Source organism: Lissotriton helveticus, chromosome 2_1 (genome assembly GCF_964261635.1).
Source record: "Lissotriton helveticus chromosome 2_1, aLisHel1.1, whole genome shotgun sequence".
NCBI classification, from domain to species: Eukaryota; Metazoa; Chordata; class Amphibia; order Caudata; family Salamandridae; genus Lissotriton; species Lissotriton helveticus.
Window position 1 is genome coordinate 234,900,704 of NC_136059.1, and position 19,681 is coordinate 234,920,384.

The window sequence follows — 19,681 nt, forward strand, 5'->3', positions numbered from 1 at the left end:
ACAGTAAGTATTTTGTAATATAACTGAAATGAATGATCCATGAAGCAGCCTGATGTTCTTAAATCATTAAAAGCATGCAGAAGTATTGACTATCCTGGAGGGTAATCCAGACTTGCATGATAAAAATACCACATGTCTAGGACAGATAGTCCATTCTTGGATGACCCATGTCTGTATTCTAGAGAAGGGCAAACCAGTTTCATGACGGAGTTGGACAGTAGAAGGATAGATTGTTTTTTCATTCATTCTCATTCTTTTTCTTCCACACTGAGCGTTTTCCTAAAGCACCACAGTTTCATCAGTTCCTCTGTTCCTATCTACTCTTTAGATCATTCTGTTTAGAAAGGAAACCAGATCCAACATGAAACACCTTTCTTCTTGTTCTTCTTTTATTGTTAGAGTGTGTTGGTCTATAATGTTAATTTCATGAGAAATGTCATGGTATTTGGTTTGTTCACCACCAAAAAGAGAGTGTTTTTTAACTACTCTTTCAGACTTCAAGAGCCCCATACACCCAGGCAGCAGTAGCTGTCAGAACTGGCTGATATAAAAGACTAAGGACCTTACTTAGGGTTTGATAGTTGGCCGGCCTTCCAACAGGGTGGTGGACATTACATTTACCATCCTCATTGCCTATTACCTACCAAATTTAGAGATCACTGTCAGCCCAGCTGTGATCTCTGTACCCTGAGAGGACGCCCCTTCATGGTAGTTCTTCGGGAAGTACCAAATGTTAGGTGGATGACCATGATCAGTTTTGTGGAATGTCCACAAAACCTTTTGCTTTTCAGAAACATACTCTTAAATCAGGAGTTGAAAAAACCCCATAAAGAATGACGCTCACTTCACTTTTTCTCTATATACTATCCCAATATATCAACCCCAAGTGCAACAGGGGCCATGCTAATGTCTGATGCATCCCTGCCATTCACAATCCCTGGCTTGAAAGGTTTTGTAATTTAGGAGGTATTCAATCCATTGTGGGAGACTGGCATGTTTTGGGAGAAAGGTTTTTCCTCAGGGAAAATCAGAGTGGAAATATGCACTGCATGAAGTAGTTGAAGATCTGCTGTATGGTAGAGCTCAGCAGATATGCCCATCAAGCTGACAGGATAAAGACACAGGACTTCAAAGTACTAGAAAATGAGGATTTCATTTTCAGGACTAGGCAGTGTACAGAATTGGATCACAAGTTCAATAAATGTGCACTTGTTGGACATTGACACTTCAATTGCTTACATTCTTTCCACAAGCATTCTTTTGGAAAGGATGAAGAAAACAAGATAACATTTCTGCAGTTAGATAACCAGTCAATAATCATTTATGACAAAAGGAATATTATGTTGATAAGCTTATATAAATGATAAGGGCCAGATACAGTTCACCATTATACTAGCATTGTCTGTTTAGATTTTCCACCATTAATTCCACAGAACCAAATCAAAGAAAAGAGTGTGCTGTAGGAGAAAAAGAGCGTTCAATAAAAAGTATGTTCCTGCAGCCTGCTGAAAGGGAAAATTCATATATGCTGAAGTCTAAAGAAGAAAAATGAGATACGATGGAATGTGAGAAGTGGGAATGCTAGCTTAACACTGTTTGAGCCACCAGTACTATGCTTCTGAAATGGAGTTTGTATTCACTATATTATTTCTACTAAATTTAGGGCCCGATTACAACTTTGGAGGTGTGGGATGGGTCTGCCCTGCCGTTACACCGCCAAAGCTAGGGTCAGACCGCCACACACATTAGACATGTCCTCCTTTCTTGCAGGCTGGTTGTTGTTGTTCCTATGGTGATGCCTTATAAAATGGGCAACACAATGGGACCCCAAAAACAGTTCCTGCATGGCATGGACTCGAACGTCCTTGCCATGCAGGAACTGGTGAGACTGCACACAGTGGGGCACATGTTGTGGCCCCCTGTGTGCATCCACATGTGGAGGAGGCACTAGGGGCCCTGCAGGGCCCCCTTTGTGTCCTCTCCCCATGGTGTTCATGGAGTAAGATTCTCCATTACACAGTTGGCAGAGAGGAAGCTTGTATTATACTTGGCAGGACTGCGGCAGTCCCCCCAAGCATATTGTGGCCTCCTTGCCACCGCAACACAGTGAAGAAATGGTGATTCCCTTGTGGCTGCAGTGGGGCTCTGGCAGTCAGACCACCTGACTCATAATAGGGCCGCTGGGAAACTGCCACAGCCACATCCTCACGAGTCTGGCGATCTGTGGACCGCCAGACTCGTAATTGGGCTCTTACTGTTTTGTTTGGTTTGGCATTAGTACACATGACATACAGTGTTCAGAGTAATTACTTGTTTGTGACTGGTGAAGCAAGTACATTGATAGTTTGTGTGGCAGGGTACCCTTACCAACATATTAAGCATACACTAGTTAGGTCTTAACATTGTTCTCAGTGAAATGCTGCTTTACAACTACACTTCATCAGTAAGATGCGTACATAGCAGTAAACGATAACAGAAAGGCGTCAAGTATAATGTTTAAGAAAATAGATATCGCTTGACAGTGTAGGATATAATCATCAAGGGAAAATTTTACTGTAGCACAATGTGTACCACAAAATGAAACAAAGAATAACCTATCAACAACATTGAGAATCGTAATTAAACACTGCCTTCTTAGCTTTAAATAATAGGAAATTAACATTTATTATTTTATATGCTATCATTTTCTACTGATACTACGACCTCTTTCTAAACAGGTCTCATATATTGCATGCTTAATCAGTGGCCATCAGCATCAAAATAATTGATTAACTAATCATAAACTACTGGGTTTTTGCAATCAAATCCAGAAAAGGTGCTCGCTGGAAGCAGACCCATTCTTCCACAACTGCTGGGTTCAATGTTTAAGTGAAAGGGAAAAATAGTTCTAAGTTATAATGGTGACTAAACCAGAGATTATGGACAATCACATTGTTTCAGTCCAGTGACTGTGGGGATTCACATTGTATTTAGATGCATGAAGTTATTACCAGTCTGATGGTTAATAGACAGAACTACTTAGATTAGGGTAAAGAACTAAGGGCCAGCTTTACTAAGGATTTTAGCATTTGCAAACCTTCCGAATCAGTTGATCAGGGGGTTTGTGGAAGCTATAACCCTTTTTCATATATGCTAAATACATTTGGGAATTTGGAAAAGTGTTTCTGAATCTCTAAATATTTTGAGAAATCGATACAGATTCAGTATTTGGTAAGAGAATATTGTCGGCGCCCCTTCTAAATAATGTATCAATGTTTTGCAGACAAAAGTTGAATACCTCAAAGACGGTGTTAACCCATTCGGAAAAGAGAAAGGGAACCCGTCCCCTTTGACAATGAAAAAAAAGTTTGTTTAAGAGGAAGCAGTGGTCCAATGGACCAACACTTCCTCATAAACAAACACAAACGTCTCATTTTAAATGCAGTATTTTCTCCTTTAAGGAAAACAGACTGCATTTATTTAAAAAAAAGTTTCCTTTATTAAAAGCAATATCACACATGGTGGCCTGCTGACCCCAGCAAGCCAGCATTCCTTTAATGTCAGTGATTCATAGTAGAGCACAATTTGCAACCTACCTCATTGGGTTGGTCGAACTGCGACCCACTGCAACACTTTTTGCTGTGAAATTATCTATTAGTAGTCGAAAAATACCTTAATTTGCAACCAGAATTATGCAATCACTGTTTAATACATATGACTCATATACTTCTCATCCCACTATTGTGTAGGAAACATGGTCTCCACATAATATACTGTTTATACTAATGCTACCTTTGCCTTCATCAGAAATCTCTATTTTTTTGTCATTTCTTTCTGTGGTCGTTTCTGATAATAAACATGTTAGAATCATCCAGTCCGCACATGCCCATTGCAAACATACAACAGACACTTATGGGGAATGTTGGAGACCTTCAACATAAAAAGGAGGGGACCTATTTGATCATATTTAGTATAGAACCCTTGGGACTTAAACAACATATGTATCTAACGCTGCACTGCTTTTTCATGCCTACTAAAATAAAATTCATAAAATGTTCCAGACTATATTCAAAGTAAATGTTCAAAAATATCCATGTTTGAAGTACTACACTCCTAGTGACAATGCCAGAATTATATTTTAACAGTACCATTATTACTGCATGAAACGCTCTGGTATTGTATTTTAGGTTGTCTCATTCCATGTTACGTTGATTTATGCGAGGCTCTGTTAATGGGTCTTATTGTATGCTGCGATTCTGTGTATTGTTTTTTTGTGGTATTATGTGACAGGATAATGGTGTATGACATTTTATTGTACACGTTGTTGTTGCTTGTCCCATTAATATACATAATGTGATATCAGTACATTTTATATTAGTGTATCTTATAATTGCATTTTATCGAGTTATTCTCATGTAATTGCGCATTTTGTTATTCTCTACTGCTATATGTCATGGCATTGTTTATCAGTTTATGTCACTGCATGTCCATATGCAGGTTTTAGTCAATGTTCTGTTATCATTTGTTATTGCATGTTGTATTTGTAAATGCCTCCTGTGAGTGAGTCTCCCTTCTGAAGCCTTACCAACAAAGGTCCTCTGTTGCACAGCTAGTGTAAGAAACTCGGCCTAGGTTAAACGTGAACATGTGTGACTTGTTTGGGGTAGAAACTTGTCTAAGCCTTGGACTAGGCTGGATAAGTGGACCCTCCCCCTCCTAATTATATGATTGTCCTACTGTAAAGGGTTGAAGAAAAACACCTTGTTGCTATTTTTATAAATAATTCAGGATCCGCCATCACTATTATCCCACTCCTCACTGACTGAGTTGGAGGTGAGCATCACAGCCAAAGAGGTGGAATCGGTGATCACCAGGCAACTACCTAACAAAGCCCCAGGCCTCGATAGACTACCAGGAGATCTTTTCCGCTCCCAGCCAAAAATCTGGGCCCCGTACTTGGCTGTTCTATTTAATGCTGTCCTTTGGGGAGCCAAGATACCGGATACCTGGGCAGGAGCGGAGATTGTGCCAATCTTCAAGAAGGGCTGCCCCTTAGTGCCATCAAATTATCGGCCGATTAGTCTCCTGGATACTTCTCAGAAGCTAATGGGTCGAGTTGTCCTGGATAGACTGTTGGGGTGGATGGAGGACAAAAAAATACTGACTACCCTACAGGCCGGTTTCAGATCTGGAATTTCGACCTTGGACCAAATTTTTAGGTTGCAGGTCCTATTCTGGAAGACAGCAAGTGTAGAGGGTGGCAGCCTCTACCTTGTTTTCGTAGACCTGCGGGCTTCTTTCGATCTTGTCCCCAGGGAAAGCCTGTGGAGGGTATTGAAAGAGCTAGACCACCTGCCCTATCTGCTAGATGTCCTGATGCGCTTCCACGTAGGGAATTACGCCAGGGTGAGATGCGGGAAGAATGGGGAATTATCAGCCCGCTTCCCCGTGACTAGAGGCGTACGCCAGGGCTGTGCCCTGGCTCCTACGCTCTTTAGTCTTTATATAAATGGCCTGGTGGGTGAACTGGATAAGGTCAGAGACAGTGATGCTCCCTGGTTGGCCACTGGCCGGGTACCTGCTCTGATGTTTGCAGACAACACTTTGTTGTTGTCTCAAACATCATCAGGTATTCAGAGGGTCCTGGATGGTTTTGTTTCTTTCTGCGCTCTAAGGGGATTAGAGATAAACTTAGCAAAGACGAAGTTTATGATCTTCCATCCCCCGAAGCGAACTCGCCCTAACCCGGTACTAAATGGTGTCCCGCTGGAAAGGGTGAGAACTTTTGTATACTTGGGGGTTACCCTGACTGAAGATTTCGGCTGGGGCCCTCAGATATCCAAATCTGCTTTGAGGTTGACGCAGATTGGAGGGGGTGTTGGTAAATTCTATAGAGCAACTTTGTTTAAGCCAGTTGCCCCTGCCCTTGAGATCTATGGGGTGCAAGCTAGACCAGCTGTGATGTATGGTGCAGAACTCTGGGGCCATAAGAACTCACAAAGCCTTCTAAAGGTGGAACAGGCCTTTATGCAGAACTGATAGGCCTTCCCCAGAGCACCCCGCTCACACCCCTGAGACTCGACCTAGGCCTAGAACCCATCTCAGAATTGTTAGCCACCCGTCCTCTTCTGTATTGGAGAAGGCTCTGGACAGTGCCTGAACTTGAGGACTATAGAGCTGAGTTTGCTGCAGTCTGGGGCCATCTAAAGACCAAGAATATTCCCTGGCTAGCCCACATCAAGGCCCTTATATATCAAATTGGTATGCCCCAATTATGGGAGACCCCGGAGGTGAGTTGCCCGAGAGTGAAGAGACTGGAGCTACTGGCCTCTTTGAGACATTATAACCTAAGCCTTTTGTATAGCTCGTCTACGCTGGGTAGCCTGTCTGCTGAGTTTTTGCAGGTAAAACTCGCGCCCAAGAGGGAGGAGTTTTTGGACATAATACAGCCCCCCCTCGCAAGAAAACTTTACACACAACTAAGACATGGTTGTCTACCTATTGGGGCATTTACGTGTAAATGGAATGGACGAGAAGAGGGAATCTGCCCAGTCTGTAACAACACCAAAGAGGATATTGCCCACGTCTTATTTTTCTGCCCAGCCTACAGTACAATAAGGAGATGTTGGTTGACACCGCTATGCAGAAACCTTGGTGTAAGACAATGTGCTCAAGCTGCTAGAATTTTACGATATGATACCTCCCCCTCTATTGTGTTTGCGGTATCCCGCTTTTTATATGGTATGTGGCGTAGAAGGCTCACTTTAATGAATTGCAACAATTTGTGATTATTTGGGATGTTGATACCATTACCTTGATATCTTACTGTTTAATAACTTTTTAACTATGTATTTTATAACTACACACATATTTTATCCTGTGTATGTATATATTTTATTTGTGCTTTTATGGTCTACGACCGCAATAAAGTTATCAAGAGAGAATAATAAATATATCTCTTTATGCTCACCTAAATCTCTCTCTATGTATGATAAAGCCCAGGCTGTGTTGAATCATTTTACTGGCTGTTACCAACTTTAGCATTTCCCAGTGAATCCCATTACCTATGATTCAAGTGTTTCTAATCTTGTCTCGTCCTACTAACACATTGAGCACCTGGGCGCTCATTTATGAGGCCTTGCGTCACTTTTGCACCAGCAGTGTAAAAAAATGTCCTTGTTGCACCACATTTACAAAGTGACGCATCTAGGTAGATGCGTCACTTTGTAAACCCCTGCGCTACATTATACCTGCGCCAGGTATAATGTATGCAGGGGGGGTGTTCCCATGCAAGAAAGGGTCAGAGAAGTGATGCAGTGAAATCTACCAGATTTCACTGCGCCACTTCTAGGACTCAAATGCGTCAAAATCTTACGCCTGCCACACAGCAGGCGTAAGACTGACGCAAACCCTTTCACATCGGGCTTGCCCCATGTGAATGGACACATTGCTGGAGTCGCGTCACTTTTGTGACACACTCCAGCAATGCGTCATACAGATACGTCAGAAATACTGACGTATTTGTAACTCCTTGCGGCATGATGCGTCATACAGTAAATATGACGCATCAGGTATGTCGCAAGGAGTGCGCATTGAGAAGTGACGCATCGCTGCTTTCATGCAGCAATGCGTCATTTCTCATAAATGAGGCCCTTGCTCTTTAATATAAGTAGCTCACCGTGCTACTTGTTAAGCCTGATGTCTTCCAGACTTTGTTATTGCTAAAGAAGGATTGATTTGAATTACTTTTTCTGTCAATATCCCTGTGCCACATTGGTCAGATCACCATCTAATCGAGTTTAAAGAGCCTGTCACACAATACCTAGGATAAGTAAGTAGCTGTGCAGATCCATTAGAGAGACTGGTGGAAGGTCCCATCAGAACAAGTTGGTCCTGTACTAGAAGCTGCCTCTAAAACCTTTGACAATAATAATTATACTCACATCATCCTATTGCATCCACATATTCTTAACAATAAACACCTCTGCCTCTATCTCTGTCAGGCAAATTAAATGTAAACACAAATGTTCTCTTTGTTTCAGTGACATGTGATTTAACTTCAAAAATAATCTAAGGGTTTAGAATGTAATTCAAGATGTGCAGTGATATAATGAAGAAAGAATACAGAGAAACAGTTGTATGAAATCAGAGTCAGAAACTCCGAAGGCAGAAAGGGGGCACTTGGCCTGAAATGTGACACCTGGGGTCTTTCACCAAAAGTGTCCTGGGACCCCTGTACTCTGAATCCACACCAGGTACCCATTTTCCCAGTTTCTAGCACTTGACTCTCAGGTAATGAGGTAGAGCAGTTCATGACATACTCTTGGGAAGGGTGTGGGTTAGAAATTCATACCATTGCAACACAACCAAAAACTGTTAAAAACTGCTGTACATTGAAGGCTTTTTGTCTTATAAATATTTAAAGTCTTTTTTTCACACCCACTACTAAACATTGCACACAAAATAGCTGTTTAGAATAACAATGGGGCCTTCCTCTAAAGGGTCTCACATCCGGTGTGCACATAAAAGAAAAGGCACGGAGTTCCAGTAATCGCCTAACTGATTCCTGGACCGCGTGTGGTGATGTATCCTAACAATCTGTGCATCTGCAAGCCCACACTTCTAAAACCCTTCTCATGTGTCTAACACACAATGAAGAAATGCATTGGTATAAAACAGGTATACTAAGTGTGGCACCATAACATTTAGAAAGAAAACATCTGCCGCAATCAGTAGTAAAAATCAATCATGATGGTACTACCTTTACTTGACACAAAAGAATGTATACAGTAAATAACCATCACTATACAAGCTTTTAATTTTCAAAACAATGTAGTAAAGTCATACATGCACCATAAGAACTGTACAAAACAACTAGAGGGCTCACGAAAAACTATTCAAGAACCACGTCTGTGATAATATAGAGACTCCGCAATTCCTCAATTCTCCAAGTGAACACTCCCCAGGTCTCTCTTCCCAAAACCTGGAAGCCATATTGTTCCATATTTAGGAATCAATGTGAGAATCATTGTGGAGGGTCCAGCCACTCTCCTGTCAGTCCGCCAAACACAGAACAGATCCTTCATGTCCCTCTTTGGGCACCATCAAAGCAAACTCTCATTTAATAGGCTCTCAGACACTTATCTGGCATGCTATGCCTTTAGGCACACTCTTTGATTCGTCTGTGCTAGCCGAACAATTAGCCTGCTCGCACACGAGTACTAATAGGAATCAGATCTGATGTGTGTTTTCAATCACCCTCCAGCTCTTCTCCTCCTTGGCAGGGGAGCTGGGGCCTGATGGTGTACCAAGCAGCCTCCTGTCTTCGTTAGTGCCTTGGCATAAACAGGGGCTCCTCACAGTTCTATTCTCTTTGCCCTCCTCACATGAGAATAAATATGGATGAAATGCACTTGTGTGCTAAAGGACTGGACAACCAGGGTACTGGCCCTTCCTTGGCAATTGAAATGTATAAACAACATGAAGTGGTACAGCACTTTTTTAGTCTGTTGAGGCAGCTCCCCTACATGGTAAAGCAACAACAGAGGATTGCTCTGGCCCCATTAAGTCAAATTGAAGTGGTAAATTTGACTTTTGCATTTGTTGCACTTAACAATCACCAGGGGTGTTAATTAAAGGCCTTCTGGCATCTAAAATGTACAAATTCTGGTTGGTGCCGATTTTAATTTAGGTTGTTTTTTTCTCCAATGAAGACAAGCAGAGGAACCTGTCCTCTTTCTCTCAGCTCCTGGCTATTAGGCTTGGGATTTCTCATCTGCAACATCCTGGGTCCTTCAAGTCAGACTAGAACCCCTCCCTGAGTACCAAGAGTCTAACAGAGCCCAAAGAAGTGCACGTCCCCTGTGTGCCTCCATTACAGATCTTGGTAGTCCACACAGGGCCCATACTTCTTTTGCAGTTCCTTCTTCTCTTCATGGGTTTTTGCTTATCCAGAGGTTTAAATGTGGAGATGGATTATTCAGGATGGTGGGCATCTCTCTTCAATTCAGAGATGCCACATCCTCCCTCCACACCTGAACGACAGATTCTCAGAGCAGCCCGCTGGCTGATTCACCTCTTTGCACAGCATGATGGCATTTTTAAAGATGGCAGAATAATCTCTTGGTTTGATCATCTAAAATAACTGTCACATCACCATATTTCCATCAGTATCTAAGTTGCTTGTATCATTTGTATCCCAGTAACTATGCCCTTTTCTGGAAACCAGTGAGATATTGGATGTTATTGAAGTCGTTTTTGATCCAATTGCAGCACTGAAATTGCCACCCTGTTGGTATGAGATAATCACTGCATGGCAGTAGATATTGGGAGTGTCAATGCTTTAATTTTGTTACCTCTTTCGTGGCATTTTACACTGTTGACCTTAAGATCCTTTTTGACCAATTTCATGGGATGGGATTTTGTGGCAAAAGCTGGATTGGTTCATTTCCATTAAATCCGAAAGTATTCAGCAGATGGCACTGAGCTCATTTCTCCCCCTTCTTAATAAAGACTTTTTGGGGGAGACAGGTACCTCAGGCATTTCACCCTATCTTTTTAATATGGATCCAGATGTGAGGCTACTTTTCACACCCTACCAATATTATGCAGATGACATTCAAGTCCATAGACCGAACAATCACTCTAATAACTCCAGACCTTCCTTTCAACTGTAGAAAACAGGACGGATTTCTATTTGCTGAAGCTTAACTCAGGTAAAACTATGGTTTTGAAATCTGATGGGGCTCAAAGCTATCGGCACCATGCTACTTCGCCCATAGATTTTGGTTCCGGCCCTATACCATCCAAATGAGTAAAATGCTGAGGTGTAAATACAGGCTCTGAATTACACATGCACTACCAGGTAGTGGTAGTTGCATCTTCATGCACTTCCTAAGTGTAAATATTTGCCATCTGCTTCCTTTCTTCTCTATGTAAAGTAAACATGATACAGGGATGTGCCTCATTGTATCTCAATTATACTATTGAAACAGCCTACATTTGGGTTGTTCTTAATTTTCTTCTTAGAGAATATACAAAATCAAGTTATCAAGGTTATGGCTGTACTTAGGTTAAACCATGCTACTCCAACTTGAAAGCTCTTCATTGGCTTCCCGTTCGGACCTGTCTTCAACTTAAAGTACTTTGAACTGTAGATTGATCATTTTAAAAAATGATGCAAAGGTTTATCTCCAAACATTGACAAGATTATGACCTTCAAGTGTTAGGTAATATTCTTCTTTTAATTTTACAAGCTCTAAGATATTGCAGTGTTCACTTGGGAGGTTTATGCCTCTTTGCCCTGTAGAACATCCTGCCTAAATAAGGGTGGGAGTAACTCACGAAATTCCATGTAGCGTAGTCATGTGGAGTTACCTATCTCTCCGAATTCCTCTTGAATTATCTGAGAAGAGAAATTCTGCATATAGCACTATTTGTTAGTCAAAACTGCCTCCTGGTGTCCATAATGGACTCAAGGATGCATTTTGCACTAGGAAATAGCTAAATGCAACAGACCATGAATACCAAGTGTAAGCGCAACTCATGCATGCTAAATGTGCTCGCAGGGTATGATTTTCCCCCAACTTACTATTAGCATTCAGCACTGTTTTCCTAGCTCAAAATGTGCCCTTGTGTCCAACATGAATTTAGTGGGGAACCATTCCTGGTCCCACCAAGCTGCATAGCCATTCCTTACTATGAATCCAATGAATTAAATTCAGCCATATTTTTACTACCATTCATACATATATTGATCCTCTTATCTTCAACCATTTGTTAACTATTCGTTCAAATCATTTTATACATATCTTTACGTAAATCATAAACAAGTAAAGGACACTGCTTGGTTCCACATGTCAAGATGTTTAATAAAATCACCCAATGCATTTCGGGAAAAAACGATTTCCCTTCGCCAGGGGTATGTATCAAATAAATCCATAAATCGCCCAATGCATTTCGGGAAAAAACGATTTCCCTTCGTCAGGGGTATCTATAAAAAAATCCATAAATACATCACCATCAATTATTAAAATATTTACAGCACTGAATCTATACATAAACAGAATGCCTCTCATTGCCTTTCAACAACTCTATAAACTGTGTTTATCATAAAAAATTGCACCTGCTTTTACTCAATTTAACTTTCATCATTATTTCCTTGTTAATTGCAACTTAAGCATGTGTCCAACATGGGCATAAAAATGCATTTTCCTCCTTGAAACAGTGCTAAATGCAGCAGAACATAAATAGCAAATGGCCTCTCATGCTCACTAAATGTGCTCTTGCAGTAGGATTTTTCCCCCCAAATTAATCTTTATTGCAGAAGTAATTATCGGTAAAGTTGAACTACTGCAACTACTCCGGTGTAATCAAAGTTCCAAAGTTCAAGTTCCACCTGGACAACCCCAGGAACCAGAACACTGCCTCCCTCCTGGAGAACCTTGCTAACATTGGGCTCAAGCAGCTAGTCACCACCACAAACCACCGGACACATGCTCAACCCCATCTTCTCTGCCAGCGGGAACATCAGCTACAACCACAGCATGTACTCTCCTGGACCCACAATCACTGCATGCACCTTGCCTTTGACACGCACACCACTGTCATCATCGCTCACCCTGCTGCAGCTGGATCAAGGCCACTGAAGAACTCCTCGTCAACTCCCTCAAGAGAATATCATGCAAACAATGATCCAGGGTGACCAGCTGGGTCCACCCCTACCCTCCATAAGTCCAAATGCACCCTCACAATTCTTGAGAAGAAATGGAAGAGCAACCAAACTCCGGAAACTCACACCACCTTCAAGTCTGCCATCAACACACACCACCTCCTCCTCAAAACCACGAAGAAAACGACCATCCAAGACAGAATCAATGCCAACGCACACAACAGAAAAGAACTCTTCAGCATCATCAACGAGTTCGCCAGGCTCAACAGCAAGACCACAGACATTCCACACTCCCAAGACCTCTGCAACCAACTTAGCAACTTCTTCCACCACAAGTTCAGGAAGATCTATGACAGCTTCAACACCCTAGACCCGGCCACTAGACCCACCTCCATCGCAGGCAACCAAACCTACCCCTCAACAGACCGTGTTCTGCTGGACCCCCACTCACTACAGAGGACACACTTAAGACCATGAAGAGCATCCACCCAGGGGCCTCGATGGACCCATGCCCGTACCACATTTTCCACAGAGCAGCCGCGGCCATCGCTCCCCAGCAGCTCCGCCGCACCATCAACTGCTCCATTGAAACTGCCACCTTCCCCCAGGACTAACCCCGGGCTCAAACGTAGTTTTCTCAAGCATTACTGGAACAGGCGAGGAAGAGGAGGAGGGCAGCCTGAGGACGCCGCGGTACACAAGTAAGTGATTTTAACTGTCTTTTTAATTAAGGTTAACTTATTTCTTAATAGGGGGTGGAGGCGGGGGCTGGCAAACTCCGCTCCACTGTGGGGTGTGTAGAGATTTGCCTTCTCCATGTTCCATGGAGAACGCGGAGAAAGCAAATCTCTGCACACTCCGCAGGCGGAGCGGAGGTCTCCATCCGGGGTTACCTACAACTGGAAATACGCCAAGATCAACCATCTGCTGAAGAAACCATCCTTAAACCCAACAGACCTCAAGAACTTCAGACCAATCTCCCTCCTCCCCTTCCCAGCCGAGGCCATAGAGAAAGCCATCAACGCCTAACTCACTGCATTCATTGAAGCAAACCATGTGGACACCTCCCAATCAGGCTTCTGATGCAACCACAGCACAGAGGCTGCACTCTTCACCACCACAGAAGACATCCACTTCCTCCTCAACCGCCCCCACCCTCCTAGACCTCTCTGCCACCTTCAACACCATCTCCCACTGCACCCTAATCACCAGACTCCACTATGCCGGCATCCGCGACAAAGCTCAGGACTGGAACCATTCCTTCCACACTGGCCGGACCCAGCGAGTCAGACTACCACCATTCCTCCCAGAACCCTTGGAGATCAGCTGTGGAGTCCCTGCCCTGTCCAGTCTGTCCGTCCTCAGCGCCAAGAAACCGCTTGGTATACAAGCTTTTTTATAAATGTTTTAACTTCAACTTCATCAGCTGTGGAGTCCCACAGGGCTCCTCATTGAGCCCCACCCTATTAAACATCTACATGGCCCACCTTGCTGCCATTGTCAGAAGTCACGTACTCAATATCGTCTCTTGTGCCGACGACACTCTGATGGTCTTCTCCCTCACCAATGAGCTCTTAAATGCCAGAACCAGCTTCCACCATGACATGGTTGAAAGACAGCTGCCTCAAGATCAACTCGGTCAAGACCTAACTTCTCATCCTGGTATCCACTGTGTCAGGCTGGGACAACTCCTGGTGGCCAGTCGCTTTGGGTGCCCTCCCACCTCAACAGACCACGCACACAATCATCGCATCATATTGGACTCTTCACTCATGATGGACTGCCAAATCAATTCAGTTTCCTTGGCCTGCTTCCACATGATTCGCCTGCTCCAAAAGATGGATTCCCACAGAATCCAGAAAGACGGTAACCCACGCACTCGACTATGGCAATGCACTCTACACCCGCATCACACAGAAACAGCTCAATAAATTACAGTGTGTCCAAAACGCCACCACCAGACTGGTCTCAACATCCCCCACTGTAGCCACATCATGAAAAAACTCATATTCCCCTGGCTCCCAGTCAACAACAGAGTCACTTTCAAGCTTCTCACTAAAGCCTACAAAGCCCTACACTACAATGGGCCAGCATACCTGAACCACTGCCTCACATTCCACATACCCACAAGACAACTCTAATCCCCCCAACTCACCTTTGTCCAGGATCCACAAGACCAGAACCAGAGGAAGATCATTCTCCTACCTCACAGCCAAGACATTGAATTCCCTGCCACTACACCTCAGGCAATCGGCGTCACTGACCCAGTACAGGAAGGACCTCAAGACCAGGATCTTCCAATGAACCACCACCCAGTCCAACCAGCAGCCCCTCACCACCCCCTGCATGTTGTGACCCTCACGGGTAAGTAGCCCTCCTTTACAAGCCCCTGATTGATTGAAAGTTCTGTTTGAGCAGAATATTCACTTAAAAACCTTGCTTGTTAACATCTGTAATAACCATTGTTTACTTTCTTCTCTTTGCAAATGAGCAAGCATATGCATGCTGGGCGGGGAAGACTGATGCCTCCCTTTGCCTGGCATCTGGTACCACTGGGGCAGATGGGACATACAGTGAGTTGGTTATATTCTTTTAGCAATTGCACTTCAGATAAAGTATGCCTAGAGCCTAACTTTGGAATGGCATCACATAAGAAGATACTTGTCTTTCAGCACCAAACACTTGTGTCCAGAAAGCATAGCTAGAGCTAGCTTCTTTCTATAGGCATTTATTTTTCTATTTTAAAATTGGATTGGTGGACTTGGCCCTTTCTTCAGGGTCATCCTCAAACTTTCTGTCTTCGCCTTCCGGTTTTCTGAATCAGTTTTTGTTGGCTTTTTAGGACACTGCATGAAGTTGGCTTACACCCATTGACATATTTAATTTACTTGTAAGTCCCTAGTAAAGTGGTAGTACATGTACGTAAGACCTGTAAATGAAATTAAACTAGTGGAAATGCAGTACTAATTTTGTCATCAATCAATCAATCAAGAAATTTGTATAGCACGCTACTCACCCGGAGGGTCTCAAGGCGCTTGGGGGGGGAGCCGCTACTGCTCGAATAGCCAGGTCTTGGTGAGGGAGAGGATCAGCTGGGTGTCATCGGCGTAGGAGATGATGTTGAGGTTGTGTTGGCGTGTGATGGCCGCGAGGGGGCTCATGTAGATGTTGAAGAGGGTGGGGCTGAGAGATGATCCTTGTAGTACGCCGCAGATGACTTCGGTGGCCTCGGATCTGAACGGGGGAGGCGGACTACTGGGTTCTTCTGGCGAGGAAGGAGATGATCCAGTCGAGTGCCTTCTCTTGGATTCCGATGTTGTTGAGGCGCTGTACTAGGGTGCGGTGGCAGACGGTGTCGAACGCTGCGGAGAGGTCCAGGAGGATGAGTGCCGCTGTTTCCCCCCTTGTCGAGCAAGGCTCGGATGTCATCAGTGACTGCGATGAGGGCAGTCCCGGTACTGTGGTTGGCTAGGAAGCCGGACTGCGAGTGGTCGAGGGATCCGTTCGTCTCGAGGAATGCGGCAAGCTGTCCGTTGACGGTCTTCTCAATGACTTTGGCAGGAAAAGGGAGGAGCAAGATGGGGCGGTAGTTCTTGAGGTCGGTGGGGTCCGCTGATGGTTTATTCAGGAGGGCGCTGAGTTTGGCATGCTTCCAGCTCTCCGGGAAGGTGGCGGTGTTGAAGGAGCAATTGATGATGTCCCGGAGTTGGGGTGTGATGACAGCGTTGGCCCTGTTGAAGACGTGGTGGGGGCATGGGTCGGTTGGTGATCCGGAGTGGATGGTGTTCATCGTGTGGATGGTGTCTTCGGTGCTGACCGGGGTCCAGGCGCGGAGGATGGTGGTGGGGGGCGTTGGTTTGGTGGTAGGGTGCGTGGTCTGTGCGCCGAAGCTGTTGTGTATGTCTGCGATCTTGCTGTGGAAGAACGAGGCGAGTGAGTCGCAGAGGTCTTGCGAGGGAGTGATGTCGTTGTTTCTGGCGCTGGGGTTGGAGAGCTCTTAGACGATGCTGAAGAGTTCCTTGCTGTTGTGGGAGTTGTTGTCTAGTCATTCCTTGAATGCTGTCTTCTTGGTGGTGTGGATCAGCTGGTGGTGTTTGCGGGTGGCGTGCTTGAGGGCAGTCATGTTGTCTGTAGTCGGGTCTTTCCGCCAAGCTTTCTCGAGGGTACGGCAGTTCTTCTTGGAGTTCTTGAGTTCGTCGGTGAACCAAGAGGCTTTCTGGCTGCCGGGTCTGCTGGGAGGGGTCTTCAGTGGTGCGAGGTCGTCGGCGCAGTTGGTGATCCATTGTGTGAGGTTGTTGGCTGCTTGGCAGGAGTCCGTTGAACTGGCGGGAGGGTTCTGGCTCAGGGATGTGGTAAGCTGGTCGGTGGTGATCTTGCTCCAGCTCCTACGGGGGACCTGTTGTGGGTGGTGGTGGGTCGTGGTCCTTCTGAAGCTGAAGTGGACGCAGCTGTGGTCTGTCCAGTGAAGTCCGGTGCAGTGGCTGAAGGAGTTATACTTGCTGGAGGAGAAGACTGGGTCAAGCGTGTGTCCGGCGTAGTGGGTGGGGGTGTTCACCAGTTGCTTGAGTCCGAGGTTGGCGAGGTTGTCCAGCAGGGTGGTGGTGTTGCTGTCATTGTTGTTCTCCAGGTGGAAGTTGAGGTCCCCTAGGAGGATGTAGTCAGCGGAGGGGAGTGCGTGCGGGCTGATGAAGTCCGCGATGTCTTCGCTGAATTGTGTGCGAGGTCCCGGGGGTCTGTAGATGAGGGTGCCTCTGAGTGTGGTCTTGGGGTCGGTGTGTATCTGGAAGTGCAGGTGTTCGGCGGTTGTGAGGGTGTCGTCGGAGTTGGTTGTGATGCGGATGGTATTCTCATGTACGATGGCGATGCCTCCTCCAGTCTGGTTGGTGCGGTCCTTCCGGGTGATCTTGTATCCGTCCGGGATGGCGATGGCGATGTCGGGCGCTGAGGAGGCGTTCATCAAGGTTTCTGTGAGGAAGGCGACGTCTGGAGATGTGGTGTCGAGCAGGTTCCAGAGTTCCACGGCGTGTCTGTGGACGGAGCAGGTGTTTTGAGCAGGATGCACTTGAGGTGAGTGTTGTTGGTGCTCGGCTTGGCGGGAGCGGTGCAGGTCCGGAGGCAGGTGAACTTGCAGGCTTGGCAGGTGAAGGGTCCGTGGGTGCGTCTCGGGGTGGCACGGTGGCAGCCGGGGATCCGGCCGGTGTTGAGTGCGTGGCGGGTGGCGGCGTCGTAAGTCCGGCGGGTGGGCTGGCCACTGCGGGGACCAGAGGTTCTGGCGCTGGGCACGGGCCAGGCGCGGACGGGTGCAGACGGGCTTGCCTTTGGCGCGCCCGCTGCGCGTGACCGATGCGCGTACGCGTGCACTCCGCCATAAATGGCCAAATGGGAGGGAGGAGCAGCAGGGAGGTGGGAGCGGGGCGGCGAATGGGAAGGGATACAGAAAGGAAAGGGGCGGGCCACAGGGGAGCAGCGGCGGGGAGCGGGGAGAGGGCGGGAAACGGGGCAGGGGCTGGGCACAACAAGTGGGGCAGAAGTGCGCTGGGAAACAGAGGCAATTGACGAGAGAACACGGGGCAAAATACAAATAACGCTACAGAGGCAAAGACAAATTAAAAACTCAACAGAGGCAAATACAAACGCTGGGAAACAGAGGCAAAATACAAATAACGCTACAGAGGCAAAGACAATTTAAACTCAACAGAGGCAAATACAAACGCTGGGAAACAGAGGCAAAATACAAATAACGCTACAGAGGCAAACACAGTTTAAACTCAACAGAGGCAAATACAAACGCTCAAGGACCAGGAGCACAGCTGCGGGCAGCGGCGGCACTCGGCGGGAACGGGGGTAGCCTGGGCTCACTCACGGGGAGTGTGTGCGGTGCGTGGGGTGACCGGCCCAGAGGGACATTCACTTAAGTAGCAAGCCAAACATGTATCAGACCTGCTGTTGCAGCCTGTGAATGCAGTTTTAAACTGCCATTTCAACCTGGCAAAATAAACCCTTTGCCACACCTATGCCCTTTTTATACATATAGGTCACCCCTAGGGTAGCCCTTAAACAGCACAGAGGGCAGGGTTCTGTCCATTGAAAAGGTTGGACATGTACGTTTATGTTTTACATGTCCTGGTTGTGAAAAACTCTCTTTTCACTAATGCAAGGCCTACCTCTGCCTTAGGATAACATTGGGTTATTCTTTTGCATTTAATATGAGATAACTTTCAATTAGGAGAAGGTAGGAACTTGGAGTTTGGTGTCTAAAGAATTGTAATTTAAAACCCTCTTTAATGAAAAATGTGGATTTTAAGTCGCAAATCTCAAAAAGTCACTTTCAGACAGTTGGCATTGTCATGTCCCAACCATTTCCTGCCCGCAGTCTGTATCCTGGGTCACATGAATAGATGTAGCTGGCAGTTGGCCTTTGTGTATTGCTCTCAGACAGTGAGACAAAGGGTGAGATGTTGGCAGACTGGGCCCCTTCTCTGACTTGATGGGGGAAGAATCTGTCACCTATCACACATAACGCCTCTGCCTGACAACACTTACAAAGTGTTTAACACCAGTCTTTTGTGCCCCCAGACAAGCTGGGATCAGGGCTGGCTGGAAGAAAATTCCACACAACTCTGAGGGGAGGAAGGAAGGGTAGACTAGGAACCTCCAGAACCTTCTCCTACTTCAATGTTGTTACCAGGTATAAATAATGGACCCTCAGATCCAACTCTTCTGTATGCTTCTGGACCTGAGGAAGACTCAGAAGGACTGCTGTACTGCTCTGCAAGAAGGACTTCTACTCTGCTGCCCTGATAACCTGCGGAATGCTGCCCTGCTACCTGAGCAAGCAGACTGGACATGCATCCTGAACCCAAGACCACCAGAGTGACTCCAAATACTAGTTTATTGGCCTCCTGCCCAAAGCCTCAGAAATAGAAAAGACTCCAACCATCCGGAACCCAGCACCTAGACTCTCTCTGCTGTGTGTTGGACACCCTAAGTGGTGCCACCACAGCCCCTGACCCTTGGAAGTGGGGATGAATG